Source organism: Nicotiana attenuata, chromosome 11 (genome assembly GCF_001879085.1).
Source record: "Nicotiana attenuata strain UT chromosome 11, NIATTr2, whole genome shotgun sequence".
Classification (NCBI taxonomy): Eukaryota; Viridiplantae; Streptophyta; class Magnoliopsida; order Solanales; family Solanaceae; genus Nicotiana; species Nicotiana attenuata.
The window spans coordinates 50279553-50295821 of record NC_031999.1 but is presented as its reverse complement, the minus strand read 5'-3'; the positions used below and the strand labels follow the sequence as shown (position 1 = coordinate 50295821).

At 35.8% G+C, this 16269-nt stretch overlaps 1 pseudogene across 1 annotated transcript in view; it reads left to right on the top strand.

The window, feature by feature from the left end:
- LOC109234885 overlaps positions 1-11026 on the top strand; it is a 19460-nt pseudogene extending 8434 nt beyond the window's left edge. Inside the window, exons 3-9 of the transcript XR_002069276.1 lie at positions 5899-6399; positions 6507-6599; positions 6681-6857; positions 6967-7032; positions 8112-8177; positions 8407-8475; positions 10205-11026. The product of XR_002069276.1 is annotated as a transcription factor bHLH66-like (transcript). The remainder of the gene's footprint in view (positions 1-5898; positions 6400-6506; positions 6600-6680; positions 6858-6966; positions 7033-8111; positions 8178-8406; positions 8476-10204) is intronic.

The window sequence follows — 16269 nt, the reverse complement described above, 5'->3', positions numbered from 1 at the left end:
AGTTAGGTCTAAGAAGTTTACCCACTTCCCATTCAAAAACACGAAATTAAAGGGTGAATTTGCGATTAGATTAATGGGGTTTAGTCATAGGAGAGTAGAGAATCGTTACCCGGTGATTGCCCTTGAAAAACCCTTGAAATTGCTCCCAAATCCGAGCTCCAAACCTTGAGTTTTGATAAAAATGGTAAAACCTCGTTTTTGAAATGTTAAGTACTGTTCAGGAGTCTAAAGCATCGCGAACGCGATAGGAAGCACGCGTTCGCGAAGAAGGAAATATCAGGGCCCAAAAATGCCCTTCGCGATCGCAAAGGGAGGAGCGCGAATGCGAAGGCCAGGGGATCAAGAACTACGCGAACGCGACAAGGCTTACGCGAATGCGATGGAGGAAATAGTGTAGCTACGCGGACGCGGGTGATCTTATGCGAACGCGAAGAGGAACGGGTCCCCCTCTCCAGACTTACACTACGGGAACGCGGGAGAGTGGCCGCGAACGCGATGAGAGGATGGCTACTACTACGCGAACGCAGTGCCTTCTTCGCGAACGCGAAGAAGGAATTCAGACCTGCAACTTTCTGCAACATTTCCAAACTTCAAATTGCTCGGATGAGCATCCGAAACACACCCTAGGCCCCCGGGACCTCAACCAAGCCTACGGACATATACCATAACATCATTCAAACTTGTACCAATCCTTAAAACACCTAAAACAACGCCGGAAACACGAATTAATCAAAGATTCTAGCCTAAGAACTTCAAATTCCAACAACACACACTTTCGATCAAAAACCAAACCAAACCTCGCCCGAATGACCTGAAATTTCGCACACACATCCCAAATGACATGACGGAGCTACTGCAACTTCCGGAATTCCAATCCGACCCTCGGATCAAAAACTCACTATCGGACCGGAAACTTCAAAAATTCAAACTTCGGCATTTCAAGCCTAAATGAGCTACGAGCCTCCAAAATACATTCCGAACACGCTCCCAACCCCGAAATCACCTAACGGAGCTAACGGAACCATCGGATTTCCATTCCGAGGTCTTCTTCACACTGTTCCGATTACGGACCATTTTTCAATTCTTAAGCTCTCATTTAGGGACTAAGTGTCCCAAAACACTCCGAATCCCAACACCGAACGTCCCGGCAAACCAAAAAAGCAGAAATGAACTTAGGGGAAGCATTTAATGGGTGATCGGGGCGTAAATTCCAAAAACGACCGGCCGGGTCGTTACAGGTTTCCCCTCCCATTCTCTTATTTTCTTCAAAACTTTTCCCCAATCCCTCTCTTCTCTCTCTCACTCTCAAACACCCCCTCCCCTTCCGTCTCCCTCCAGCAGCGGCGCCACCGCTTCCACTGACGCCCGCCGGTGGCAGCTGCTCCACCACCGGTGTCCTCCACTGTCCAGGTAGGTTTCTCTCTCCTTTCTTTATTTTTTTCGAAATACACTGATTTTGTTTAATTCCTTCTAGTTTGATTTGTAAAAATTAATTGTTCTTAGCTAAATTAAATCTATGATAATTGTTAGTAGCTACTAATTTAGTTTTACCTACTAATTTGGGGATGAAATGGTTAGAAGAGAAGAAACCCTAAACTTTTAGGGTTTATGATTTTTTCTTGTGAATTATAACCCTAAACTTTGAATTATAACCTTGAATCTTTGTATTGTCTTGAACCTTTAGGATATGAATTGAACCTTTTAGGATATGAGTTGAACTTTTAGGATATGAAGTGAAGCTTTTATGTATGAGTTGAATTTTTAGGATATGAATTGAACCTTTTAGGATATGAGTTGAACTTGTAGGATATAAAGTGAACCTTTAGCATATGTATTGAACCTTTAGCATATGAATTGAACCTTTTAGGATATGAGTTGAACTTTTAGGATATAAAGTGAAGCTTTTATGTATGAGTTGAATTTTTAGGATATGAATTGAACCTTTTAGGATATGAGTTGAACTTGTAGGATATAAAGTCAATCTTTTATGTATGAGTTGAATTTTTAGGATATGAATTGAACATTTAGCATATGTATTGAATCTTTAGCATATGTATTGAACCTTTAGTTTATGTTTAATCTCGTAGGATATGAATATAACTTTTAGTTTTTAGGTTTTGTTCTTGTAGAAAAGGTTGATGACGTTATTAGACATGCAAAGGAACTTCCACCAAGAATAACTAAGACACAGTACCTGGTGGAATGTGCCTTTAATTGTTCTTCTCATTAGTGACAATGATGATGAGAAGGCAATGGCATGTGTTTAAAATAGTGATGGTGTAGGTAGGAATTTAATATTTCCTAAGTAGATAAAAGAAGAGCTTATAGAGGAATTCTGTACCTCATTTTCCATGAGGAAAAGAAGTTTAATTGAGAGTGACAAGGTTGATGAAGACGGATGGTGTTCCGTTGGTCATGGTAGTTCCCATAAAACGGGGATCATGACACTCTATGATGACAAAGATTATACGAAGTTTTGTACTCAACTTTCTTTCGAGTCTGATCCGTACAAGCTTGTACCGATCAGACTTGGAAGAAAGATGAGCACAAAACTTCCTATGATCTTTGTCATCATAGAGTCTTATGATCCACGTTTTATGGGAACTGCGACGACCAACGGAAAACCTTCCGTCTTCATCAACCTTGTCACTATCAATCAAACTTCTTTTTCTCTTGAAAAGTGAAGTAGAAAATTTCTCTATAATCTCTTTTATCTACTTAGGAAATGTTAAATCCTACCTACACCATCACTATTTTGAAATACATGTCGTTGCCTTCTCATTATCATTGTAGCTAATGAGATCAACAATTGATCAAAGACACACTCTGCCAGGTACTGTATCCAAGTTATTCTCTGTATCAAAGCCACCAGACAGCTTTATGATGCCAATGAAGCAAGGAGGGTCGAGCCTCGACTACATACATGTAAGTTTTTTACTTTTCATAAAGTATTTTGATTTACTTTTATATAAATTTTGACTAGAACCTTTACGATATGACTAGAACCTTTAGGATATGACTTGAATTTTTGTTTATGAATTGGAATTTTTGTTTATGAATTGGAATTTTGGTTTATGTATTGGAATTTTAGATTGCGGGAGGATTTTGTAGAAGGGGTTGATGGTAATATTAGACATGCAAAGGAACTTCCACCAAGAATAACTAAGACACAGTATCTGGGCAGAGTGTGCCTTTAATTGTTCTTCTCATTAGCGACAACGATGATGAGAAGGCAAGAACATGTGTTTCAAATAGTTATGGTGTAGGTAGGAGTTTAACATTTCCTAAGTAGATAAAAGAAGAGGTAATAAAGGAATTCTATACTTCAATTTCCAAGAGGAAAAGGAGTTTAATTGGGAGTGACAAGGTTGATGGTGATGGAATGTTTTCCGTTGGTCATGGCAGTTCCCATAAAACGGGGATCATAAGACTCTATGATGACAGAGATTATAGGAAGTTTTGTTCTTAACTTTCTTCCAAGTCTGATCCGTACTAGCTTAGTGGGATATTGGTGATATATTCTTCGGATTCAGAAGAATATATCACCAATATCCCATTAAGCTTGTACGGATCAGACTTGGAAGAAAGTTGAGAACAAAACTTCCTATAATCTTTGTCATCATAGAGTCTTATGATCCCCGTTTTATGGGAACTGCCATGACCAACAGAAAATATTCCATCACCATCACCCTTGTCACTCTCAATTAAACTTCTTTTCTCCTTGGAAAATGAAGTAGAGAATTCCTCTATAATCTTTCTTTTATCTACTTAGGAAATGTTAAAATTCCTGCCTATATCATCTCTAGTTGAAACACATGTCATTGCAGTCTCAACATCATTGTCGCTAACGAGAACAACAATTGATCAAAAGACACACCCTGTCAGCTAATGTATACAAGTTATTCTCTGTATCCAAGTTCATCCCGAGTAATAGTACCATGAGGATAATCACCAAAGCCACCGGACAGCTTTATGATGCCAATGAAGCAAGATGAGCTATTCAATGAAACTCGTATTGTAAAGAAGAAGAAAGAGACTAATTCAGAAAGGTGGGTCGAGGGTCGAGCCTCGACTATACATGTAAGTTTTTTACTTATCATTAAGTATTTTGATTTACTTTTATATAAATTTTGAAATATTAATTCAATATAATTTTTCTTATAGGTTCGCTTCAGAGCTGATGTGGGGGAATTCATACGAAGTCAGTCAGCTAACGAGACGGCCGAGGCAATCCAACTTTCGAACGAGGATGCTAAAAGAACACTCCTTGAGTACTTTATATACTTTGAACTAGACAATAGAACTAGTTTTCGAATGAGCTTGTAATAAACGTTAACTTAGTTTTGTTAGCTTAATATTTTAGTTCTATTGATCTTTATATTTTGTTGCGTTTTTAGTGTTGTTGTTGTTGTTGTTGTTGCTGGCATAAAATGCCTGTTTAGGATATTTGGTATAAGCTGGCAGGTGGTGTAGCAGCCAAAACAGGCAGTTTCTGCCAAAAATATACCAAAAAAGCGACCAACTTTGGTGTCCAGTTGGTCGCTATTCACTTAAAAAAAATCTGGTAATTTTGCGACCAAGGTTGGTCGCTTATAGTTAAAAAAAAATTAATTCTTTCCATTGGCGACCAATATTGGTCGCCCAATAAATAAAAAATTATAATATTTATTAATATAGCGATCAAAGTTGGTCGCTTAATATGATTAAAAATAAATAAAAATAAAACGTTATTTACATCTGGAGACCAACTTTGGTCGCCAAATATATAATATTAAAATATTTGAGCGACCAAAGTTGGTCGCAATATGCTTTACCCGGAAAATTTGGTCCATTTACCTGGGAGACCAACGTTGGTCGCTATTTAGCGACCAACTTTGGTCCCTAAGGTAAAGGGACCAGCTTAATATCGTGGTTGGTCGCTTTTTGGTCGCTTTTTGGCCAATAAGCGACCAACGTTGGTCGCTTTTGCTGGTTGCTTTTTTCCGGAATTCTAGTAGTGAGTGTAACTGGCCGACCCAATATATCCAGATTTTACAAAATTGTTTTGAGTAATTTAAACTCACAAGTTTTATCTAAAGTGTTTTTCTACAATTTTAATAAGGTTTTATGTTTTATTAGTTAAACGGTGTTAAAAAATTGATCAAATTGTGTTACCTATAAAGTAATTAAAGGTGAATTTTCTAAACATTATCTCGTAATATGATAAAGTTAATAATTAACCTACTATTACGAATTAAAATCACCAATAATATAATCAGAGATGGACCTAAGATTACGCTATGAGAGCATCAATATTCTGCTCAACCAGTAACCTCTAAAGGCTTTTAGGTGTTCAGACTTCAAAGTACCAAGTGTTTTAATTAACTATTTTTAAGATATACCCATAAACATATACAAAATTTCTGTCGAAGTATATGGGGACCGGTAACTCATCATGGTTATACATAAGTCCTCCTCCAAATGTAACAAAACCTCGACTTTATCCATGTATATAACTTAAATATTTTTTCAAAACCTTGTGTTCCAATGTTTAAACACTAAAACCAATTAACCAAAATAATCACTTAATACTACTATACTAGTAATTTATTTTTTTATAGTAATATTTCTTTTTCATCCTTGTTGACGGAGTGAGAGGAAGAAATTTTGGTTTTTTATTTGTGGGGGGGGGGGGGGGGGGGGGGGGGGGGGGGGGGGGGGGGGGGGGGGGGGGGGGGGGGGGGGGGGGGGGGGGGGGGGGGAGAGGGGGGAGTGGGTGGGGGGGGGGGGGTAGGGAGGGGTTGAAATCAACACATACACACGACCTATATAAACAACATTCCGAAACCATAACATATGATTCATTTATGTCTTCTATCTTTCTATCTTCTCCTCAAAATAATCTATTTCTAAATTGAGTCATATACTTGCACAGAAGTTACTAAAGATATAATGCAAGCCATGAACCAGTACGATCCGACGTCGTCTCACGACGATTTCCTCGACCAGATTCTCTCTTCTGTTCCTTCTTCTTCACCTTGTTGGCCTGACCTTTCCAAATCCTGGGACCCACACCACCACCACCTCTCTCCGCCGCTGCCGCCTAACCCTAGCTCCGGCGATGACCACCAGCCTCCACCTTCTAATAATCCTCTTCAGCNCCTAGAGATCTCATGATGCCCCTGTGTCCTCCAGCGGACAGGGAAATTCTGCCAGTTCCAAAGTTAACCAGTTTTCGCGGCTAGCCCCTCCAGAGTTCTCCGACACAGACCTAGAGGCCGACCCGCAGGAATTCATTGATGAAATGTATCAGACCCTGCGAGTGATGAAAGCTTCAGAGACAGAGGGAGTTGAGTTGGCATCATACAGGTCCTTAGCATGCTCGGTAATGGTGACCAAAACGACGGCGTCGGAAATCCGGTGAGTTTCATTTTTTTTTCCGCAGTAAATTCAATCATATTTATGACTTGTTTTTAACAATTTTTCCTAATTATTAAACGATTAATTAACTACGTCATTAATTACAGGCTAATGACAGTTCCGTTCAAGCTCTTTTCAACGGATTCACTGGATCTCTTGGTCAAAACTCAAGTCAACCTCAACATTTTCTCCATCCTCAGGTCTATACACAGTTTTACATGCATATATATATATATATATTTAACGATAATTTATTTATATATTATTTTCAAAAATCATAGGGAGGAACGATGCAGGCGCAGAGTTTCGGAGCTCCGGCAACGGCGCCGGCGATGAATCAAACTCCGGCAGCAAGTGGTTCAGCTGGTGGAGGTACAACGCCGGCGGCACAGCCAAAGCAACAGCGAGTGAGAGCTCGTAGAGGACAAGCAACTGATCCTCACAGTATTGCTGAACGAGTAAGCTTTAATTACAGTTTTACCCCTTTCGTTTTTGGATTTTTGTACGTGTTTGTTATGTTCAGTTTTCTGATTTCCGAATTTTCTGGGTTTCTGTTTTTGTGGGCAGTTACGTAGAGAGAGAATTGCAGAGAGAATGAAGGCTTTGCAGGAGCTGGTACCCAATGCCAATAAGGTAATTTCACTCGCCCCTAAGTAAATTAAATTCAATTAAAATCTAATTATCATTAATTATCCGATCATTACTTTGATTAACTTATCATTAGTTCCATAAATTAGAAATTTAATCATATAATAAACTGTAACTGCTCTGGGTGTAACTCTACTATTTGTCGTCCCATGTGCCTGATGGATATCATAATGTTCAAGTGGACACGTGTTGAATATTAGGGCGAGTAGAATTGAAAAGTGTGTGAGGAGAATATAGTAAATTTGTATATCTTTCCGTGCGTACTTGAAAATGAAACTAGAAAAGAGATTCTCCCGGGGATTGCTGAGAGTTACCGCATCTAATCTAATTTAGCATTTGTCTATTGTGTGTTCATATTACTATAGCACATTATTCTTTAAGCTTAAATAATTATTTGCATAAATTGTTATTACTACTTATTATGATCAAGTAACTTAATGAGGTAAGAATACTTAATAATAATTCATAGGTAAGTGAGAGAAGTTATGTACAAGCATATGTATATTGATTTGGTGTAAATGTTGGAAAGTAGCCATTAATGCCTGCATTAGGTTAGGTCTGTCTATATTACACTTCTTGAGGTGCGATCTTTCCCCGACCCTGGAATGCATGATGCTTTGTGCAAGACTGCCCTTATTTTTGCACAACCTCCTGATCATCTTATGTCTTTTGAGATTTTTGCGTACCCCTTATAAAAGATATTACATAGCTTTAATCACAAGTGTATTTGTTCGAATTATCTCATTTCTTTGCTAAACGTCTCGCATAATTAATATATCACTAACGAGAACAATAAGGGTGAATTTGAAAAAAGAAGAAATACTCTAATTAATATTGATTGTATTTTTTGAAACATCAAATATTTTAAAACCTTCAGTTTGGCATTTGAGATCGGAGGGAGTATACTATATTGTTCTTCACTTATTGTGTGTCGACATAATAAAAGTTTTATGTTTTAAATTAATTTAAAAGAAGAAAATTAATGTAAAATTGTGAATTTTCTGACTTTTTTAAATTAATGGGAAACTAACGTGATTGTGTTTGTTGGGGTTATGGAATGACAGACGGACAAGGCTTCAATGCTGGATGAGATCATCGACTATGTCAAATTCCTCCAGCTCCAAGTCAAAGTACTACTACTACTCTCTCTTTCTTTCTCATCTTTATTTTAATATTTTAATTTTATTGAGATATTTAAAATTCTAAAGGATGCTTCCTTGTTGACAAATTTGGATGGGAAATAATATTTTAAAATTAGTTGGTGAATATGGTTTTTTTTTAATTGTAAAGAATTACTTTCGGTCAATTCCATGTGTTTTTGTGCTTTATTTTTGTTTTTTATTTTGTGTCTGAACTCAGGTTCTGAGTATGAGCAGATTGGGTGGTGCTGCAGCTGTTGCTCCCCTAGTTGCTGATATGTCATCTGAGGTACACTAATCGTAACCCGTCTTGAAATTTTCATTATTTTCACATGTAATCATTGATATAGAATTGATTGGCATCACCTTAATCAATTACCACATGAGCTAATGCGAATAAAACTTCTATCATCATCTTCTTAATCTTTGATCTAAGCTAAAATGTTCATATGCTCTTCATGAAAATTATAAAGACTTGGATACATTACAACATCAACAACAATAAATCCAATGTAATCTCATAATTACAATTTAGGGAGGATAGTGTGTATGCGACGTTACCCCAACCTAGTAAGTAATAAAGATAGAAAGACTTAGATACTTTATTTTTGCAATTCTAAAGGGGAAGTGCTCGTTGTAGTTTTTTCATTCTAGGCTCCAACTCAAAATTTCTCATTAGATTGTCGAGATCTTATTCATCCCATCACACTCCTAATAAATACATATAAATACCCATCATACCCCTAATAGATACATATAAATATCCTAAAGAAAGTGAATACAAATGAAAAGGAAAAACAAGAAAATGTGAAAGAGAATCGTCATTTTTGAGATAATAGCCAATGCCTATGTAGGATGGTTGTACCTATTGAGTTTTCTATTTAAAGGAAAAACAACAGGAAATGAAAAAGGGAATAGTACTACCAGAAAAAAGCATGGGTACAATTCTTGAACAGACAATCCCCCCAAATACCATACCCCATTTCACCCAATTATCCTCTCTAATCTGTCTCTCTCAAATTCTCTGTCAGCACAATGCGACAAAAACAAAAAGTATCACGCGTGCCCACTTATGTTCCCCCTTCTGTCACTCTTTTCCAGTTTTTCCCTCTCCTAGCAAAAAACCCTTTCCTTTTCTTTCCCTATTTTGGGACTTCATCTATTTTTTGAGAAGGAATTTTGACACTTTATCTATAAACACAGCATTATCGTTCAAGTAGTCTAGGCTCAATTTTATGCAAGGGATATTAATTATTGTCTCAATTTAATTCATATATGAATTTTAAATTTAGCATTATGTTGGTTTCGAAATTAAAACATTAATCTAAGTAGCTGTCCATCTATCTGCTTAAATTAAAAATAGACGACAAATATATAACATGTATAATCCATATATTATACGTATATAATTTTAAGCACATCAAATATGAAAAGTAAATAATAAGTTCATTCAGCTATTTGTGTGAAAATCCCTTTAAAATTTCACTTTCTATTTCAAATTGATATATATACCATGTTAAGAATTTTTTTGTTTGCAAAGTGGTATAGCATAACACCTCTTTATAAAGGATGTTTTGGCCACTAATCAGTTTATTTAGTGGGCATTTGGACATAAGAATTGTAAACTTTCGAAAAAAAGTAGTTAAAAAAAATCAAGTGAAAATGATAAAATTAGAGTTGTGTTTGGACATGAATATAATTTTGGGCTGTTTTTAAATTTATGTGAGTCATCTGAAGTGAAAATTATGAAAAACAGTTTTTTGAAAATTTTCATATTTTTAAAAAAATTCAAAATTCATCTTCAAGTGAAAATTGAAGATTTTATGGCCAAATATTGGTTTCGAAAAAAAATAAAAAAATTAATGGCCAAGCAGGTCCTTAAACTCTCAGCATTATTTAATTTGTAATAATAGGCAACAACTTGCACCACTTATTATTACTAACATTCACATGTAATCGTCTTTTAGTCAACCTGGTAGTGTAATGCCGTAACCTCATATAATAATTGGATTGCACAGGGAAGAGGAGAAGGAAATGGAGGGAGAGGAGGTAACGGAACGGCGTCGTCTTCAAACAATGACAGTATGACGGTAACGGAGCATCAGGTGGCTAAACTAATGGAAGAGGATATGGGTTCAGCAATGCAATATCTACAAGGGAAAGGCTTATGCCTAATGCCAATTTCCTTAGCTACAGCTATTTCAACTGCCACGTGTCACTCCAGAAACCCCATGATCCCTAACGGCAACGGTGGAAACAACCCACTACTCGGCGGAGGAGGAGGCCCCGCCACCAACGGCGGTGGTGGCGAGGCTGGTGGACCATCCTCTCCTAACTTGTCGGTTTTGACTGTCCAGTCAGCCACGATTGGTAACGGCGGAATTGATCCCTCCGTTAAAGACGCTACTTCTGTTTCTGAAGCTTAAGAAGTTTGTTTGGAAGTTTTTTAACGGCGTTAACTGTTTCACTGACCCCCTTTTCTACGGAGAAAAAAAGAAAATGCGAAAATAGTGCGTTGCCGTCAAAGTCAAGTCTACCAAAATAAGGGTCTTTTAGTCTTTATTTTTATCTTTTTTTCAATTTCATATGGAAAAAAAAAAAGAAGAAGAGACAACCAAGAAGACGCCGTATTTATGTAGACTTGGCTGAAGTAAGCTTAACTTAAGCTAACAGCAGGAAATGCCAATGGAAATTAAGTACTCATGTTTCTTTTGATCTTTTCTCCTTAATGATCATCCTTTGATTTCCCTGTTCTACTTAAGTTTTTCCTTAATGGAGTATTGTTTTGGAAAGGATATATATATATATAAAATGATGTTTCTATAATGGATGATTATCAATGATTAAATGAGCCATACCAAACCTTGCATACTTTCTTGATCGAGCTGTTGTACGTGACTTGCTTAGTGCGGTTTACTTTTTTAATATTATTGCGGTTGTTGTTCCCTAATTTACAAAAAAAAGGGAAATTAAAAAAGATGAATTAAGTTACGGAAATCTAAGGATGGGAAAAAATTGGGTGTTTGATTCTTTCTCATTTCACGGAAAAGGGTTGACAGCTTTGAGGGTTTACTTTATCCTTTCTCTTTTTCCTTTTTTCTTGCGACTAATTTCATTATTTTAGTATCTCTGTCTTTTTGTACTTTGGGGAATTTGTTTGCTTTGCTTTGTGGTATTCTATTGAATTAATTACTACCGTTACGGCTAATAAATAATATTCTCTCCGTTCCAATTCATCTGAACCCATTTGATTAGGCACGACGTTTAAGAAAAAATGAACACTTTTGAAATTTGCGCTCCTAAACAAGTCAAAAAGGGATCCAGCGTATTTATGTGATTATAATTGATTTTCATTAAGGGTAGAATTGAAAGTTTAAGCTAAATTATTTCCAAATTTAGAAATGGGTCATTCTTTTCGGAACGGACCAAAAAAGAAATAGGTTCACATAAACTGAAAACGAGGGATTATAAATGATTTTCATTAAGTGTAGAATTGAAAGTTTAAGCTAAATTATTTCCAAATTTAGAAAGGGGTCATTCTTTTCGGAACGGACCAAAAAAGAAATAGATTCAGATAAACTGGAAACGAGGGAGTAATAAGTAATTTCAATAAATAATATATTAGAAAATTGACAGAAATAAAGTGCAATTCCTTAAATTTGGAAATTAAAACTTTGCTACAGACTGCAATAGGTCTACTATTATCTTTTAAATTCTTTGCTTCTGTCGGCAGGAAAACATGCTTCCCTTGCTTAATATTCATGCAAATGTCTTAATTTATGATTTCTACCCTTTTTTCGTGTTTGGTTCAAGTCTTACTTTAAGTTATTTTTTATCTTGCAATGTTTTAGACGTATCTTCATTTTGTTCTCCTTTTTATTTCAAAAAATGATATGGATGCACCTTGAGCCTAAGTGTCTAACGCAACCCAAAAGCTAGCTCAAAAAGTGAGGGTTGTCCAAGTAGTATATAGAGTCAAAGGAACTCATCCATCTCCAATGTTGGATTTTATGCTGCCAGTTGGAGCGTGAACAATCTATCATGCGGGCATACATCAGAAGCCTGACTCTGATACCATGATAAGAATGGACTTTGGACCTAACTCAACCCTAAAAATTAACTCAAAAAGTGAGAATTGCCCAAATCATATAAAGAGTCCAAGAACCCATCCATCTCCGACATTGATGTGAGATTCCATCATAAAATTACCCATGGCTATTACCATGACAATAATAGTGTGAATTAGGTTTCAGCGAAAATTTGTTTTGAAAATCCTAAAGTTTCAAGGATAAAGATTTACATGTTAGCAGGAAATTGTATAAGGAGTCTAAGGTCTCATTTGTTAACACTTAATAGAGATCTGAATCTTAATTATTCGGATTTCAGATGTTAAAGTGCATTTATTTTTAAAGTCTAAATCTTAATTATTCAAATTTTAATCACTAAGTATTTTTTATTTTTTTTTACTTCACAATCAATTAATGGGTTTCAAGGATAAAGATTTACATGTTAGCAGGAAATTGTATAAGGAGTCTAAGGTCTCATTTGTTAACACTTAATGGAGATCTGAATCTTAATTATTCGGATTTCAGATGTTAAGTGCATTTGTTTTTAAAGTCTAAATCTTAATTATTCAGATCTTAATCACTAAGTTTTTTTTATTTTTTTTACTTCACAATCAATTAGTGGGTTTGAATAGGTCTGTATGATTAAGATCTATAACTGAGACTTAATTTCATTAAGATGCTATCATCCATATTCATTATTAACTGTTGGCACCGCCTACCATTATCAACTACCATCATACCACCACCATACCGCCATCATCATCATTCATAGCCGCCACCATTATCGGCTATCACCACCCGCCATCTCCACCACTCCCGTCACCATCATTCTCAACCACAACCAACACTCATTCACCTCAACTACCTCAACTAACTACCCCCATCACAGTCAACAACCACAGTCGGCACTACCCATCATTATAACCTACCACCACTCACCACTACCCGCCATTATTAACTCTCACCACCCACCACCACCATCCTAAATCATAATCGCCACTATTACCAATCACCACTAGCTACTACCTTGAACCACCACTGATCACGCCCAACTATGCCTTATAAAAAGGACAATGCGGTCGTTGCAAATATAATCCGGTTTACAAGTCCGGAGTCGAATCCCACAGAGAACTAAGGTTTAGCTACAGCTGTTCACTATCACCAAGAAGACAATCTTGAACAATTCCTAACTTATAGATATTAAGATTCTTGTGTTTAACTACTTAACTAACAAATTAAAATAGTAAATTAACAACTAACGATGCTGAGGGTTAGAGAAAAGATTAAGGAGGTCTAGAGTTATGATTTTCCCAATTTTCGGAATCCTTCCCGCTATGTCTTCTATAATTTCGCCTAAGTATTCTCTACCGAGCATGAGCACTCTTATTACCGTAAATCTCTCCCGAGTAATTACGACAATTTACTAGACGCACTCTCCCGAGCTACGCTAGCTGGCTTTTAATACAGCTCACTTCAGATCGCACCCAAGGCTTCGTTATCCCTAATCCCACCTTTAAACCCTCGGTTATTGATCCCTCATATACTCTGGGAGTAGTGTTGTTCAACAATTACCTAAATATGCACTCTCTCCCGAGTTATGCATACTAAATAGGCACAGCTAATTGAGAGCTCTTCAATCAACCAGAATATAAACATAGTTGAACAAATAGAGAAAAGCTATGGCTCAATTATATAAAAACATAACAAGAATTTATCCTACAAAAGGTTCTATCAAACTCTAGATAACAAATTAGCTATTCATAATAGTATGTAAAACTACAATACTAAAAGTCATAACCAACAATGAAAAATAGGAAGAGGAAGGAAAAAACTCGTAGAAGAATTCTCCGCCTTGCTCCCAATGTGTTCTTGCCTCCTTAGGTCGAATCTATGTCCAAAATATGTCCCCTCTTTTTTCTTGGCCGGCTTCCTTGGTTTAATATAGGGTTTAGGGCTTAAAATCCCGTGTTTTGCACATAAGTCCCTGAAATTTTCGCCTCCTGCCGCGGTTTTGCCGCGGTGGTACCGCGGTCAAACATGCCCTCTGATTCTTCAGTTGTCCGCGACCATCTTCTATCGCGGTTCTGCCGCGGTCGCGGTGGAACCGCGATTTTTCACCCTGTTCTGTTTGGAATTTGGAAAAACGTAAAACATGAAAGTTGTAGCCCTTTGAGTTAGCTTTCCAACCATATATTGTGGAGCCAAAATGGAGTTCTGAGCAAAAAGTTATGTCTATTTTACTAGACAGTGCGCAATATGCCTCCTCAAGTCTTCGTTCGTACTTAATTATCAAATTTGACCCCCGAACATGATCCCGGCTTAATTCCTTGATCTTTTATTCAGAATTCAAAGCTTCAAATCACTTAAGTTCATTCCATAACATCTATATAGCTCGGAATCACACCTACAAGGCATAAAACACACAATTAGTGCAAAACACTAGCGATTAAAGCGCAAACTCAATTAAAGTGCAGTAAATTCGAGTGTAATAAGCGACTAAAATATTCAATTATAGCCTATCATCAACCACCATCAACCAAAACTACCACCACCGCCTCTAGTCGGCATTCGCTCGTTAGCCATCACCATCAATAACTATCATATTTTAAAAAACTATATATATTATTGATAGAATATTAGATTAATTAGTATTTTATTCAAATTTTATGCTTACTAATTTTCAAATAAAGATAAATTTTATACATTCAGATGTTAAAAATCAAATAGTCTTAATCATTTAGCATTCTGATCTTAATACACATCTTAATATTCAGTTGTGTGTTAAGATTCAGATGTCTTAATCTTAATATATATCTTGATATTCAGATAGTGTATTCAGATTCAAACGTGTTAATCTTAAAAAAAAAAAAAATGAGACCTAATACTCTCTATAGCGGAAATCATTAGTAACTACGCTTGGTGTTTTAGAAAGAAATCTTATTTTCAAAGTTCCAAACTAAAGAATGAAAATGTATCATTTAATCATGATTAAATGATAAAAAAATTATATAAGTATTTTGTATCAATTGATTTAGTACAAATACCAAATTAAAATAAATTCTTTTCCTTCTTATCGTCTAAAAAGTTCTTCTCCTAACATTATTTCATGCGTGATAAACACTATTCATCCACTAAGTAAGTTGTATATCATTTATTTCACTTGCATGAAATTACTTCTTCCCTCCGTACGTTTCTAATATATTTTCGTTTCTTTTCGTTTTCGTACTTAAATAAATGTATGAAGTGATCGGATTCAAGTTTCTATATACGATCCTTTAAAGTCTTGGAATAACGGTAAAAATTATCTCCGTATAACGTATAGGTCACTAGTTTAAGTCGCGGAAGCAACTATTAATGCTTATATTAGAGTAGACTGTCTACATTACACGCTTAAAAATGTGGCCCTTCCTCGAATCTTGCATAAATACGAAATATTTTGTGCATTAGACTGTCATTTTTTATCACTTCAAGAATTCCACATATGGCATGGGACAAATTATATGATTATATCTACTTCAGCATGCTGCTTTTAGTAATTATAGAATATGAATTGGATAAATAGATGGTTCCAAAATATAATTTATATTGGCGTGATATATGTTGCTAAATGATATGGTCAAACTCAACTTAGTTATTTAGTCAAAAAATATGATAACTTAATCACTTCAGGTCTTTGGCTTATTTACTTACTCTATTAGTTTCCAATACCTAATAATTGAGAATTATGATTGCCATGATTGAATTTTTTTGTTTCTATTGGGTAGTTAGTAATAAATAAACCCAAAAGTCCACTTCTTACTTACTACTTAAACTAAAGAAATTTTGGAACATACCTATTTTCTCATACTTTTCTTTTGTCCTTTATCTTTTTCTCAACTATGGGGATTGGTTGGACAGAATTATTAAGTTATGTAAAGTTTTTCTTTTTATTTTTGTCCCTTTTTTTTCCTCCCTTTTGTGGTGGAATTTTGGTTACCGGCTATATATATATATATATATATATATAATATATATAT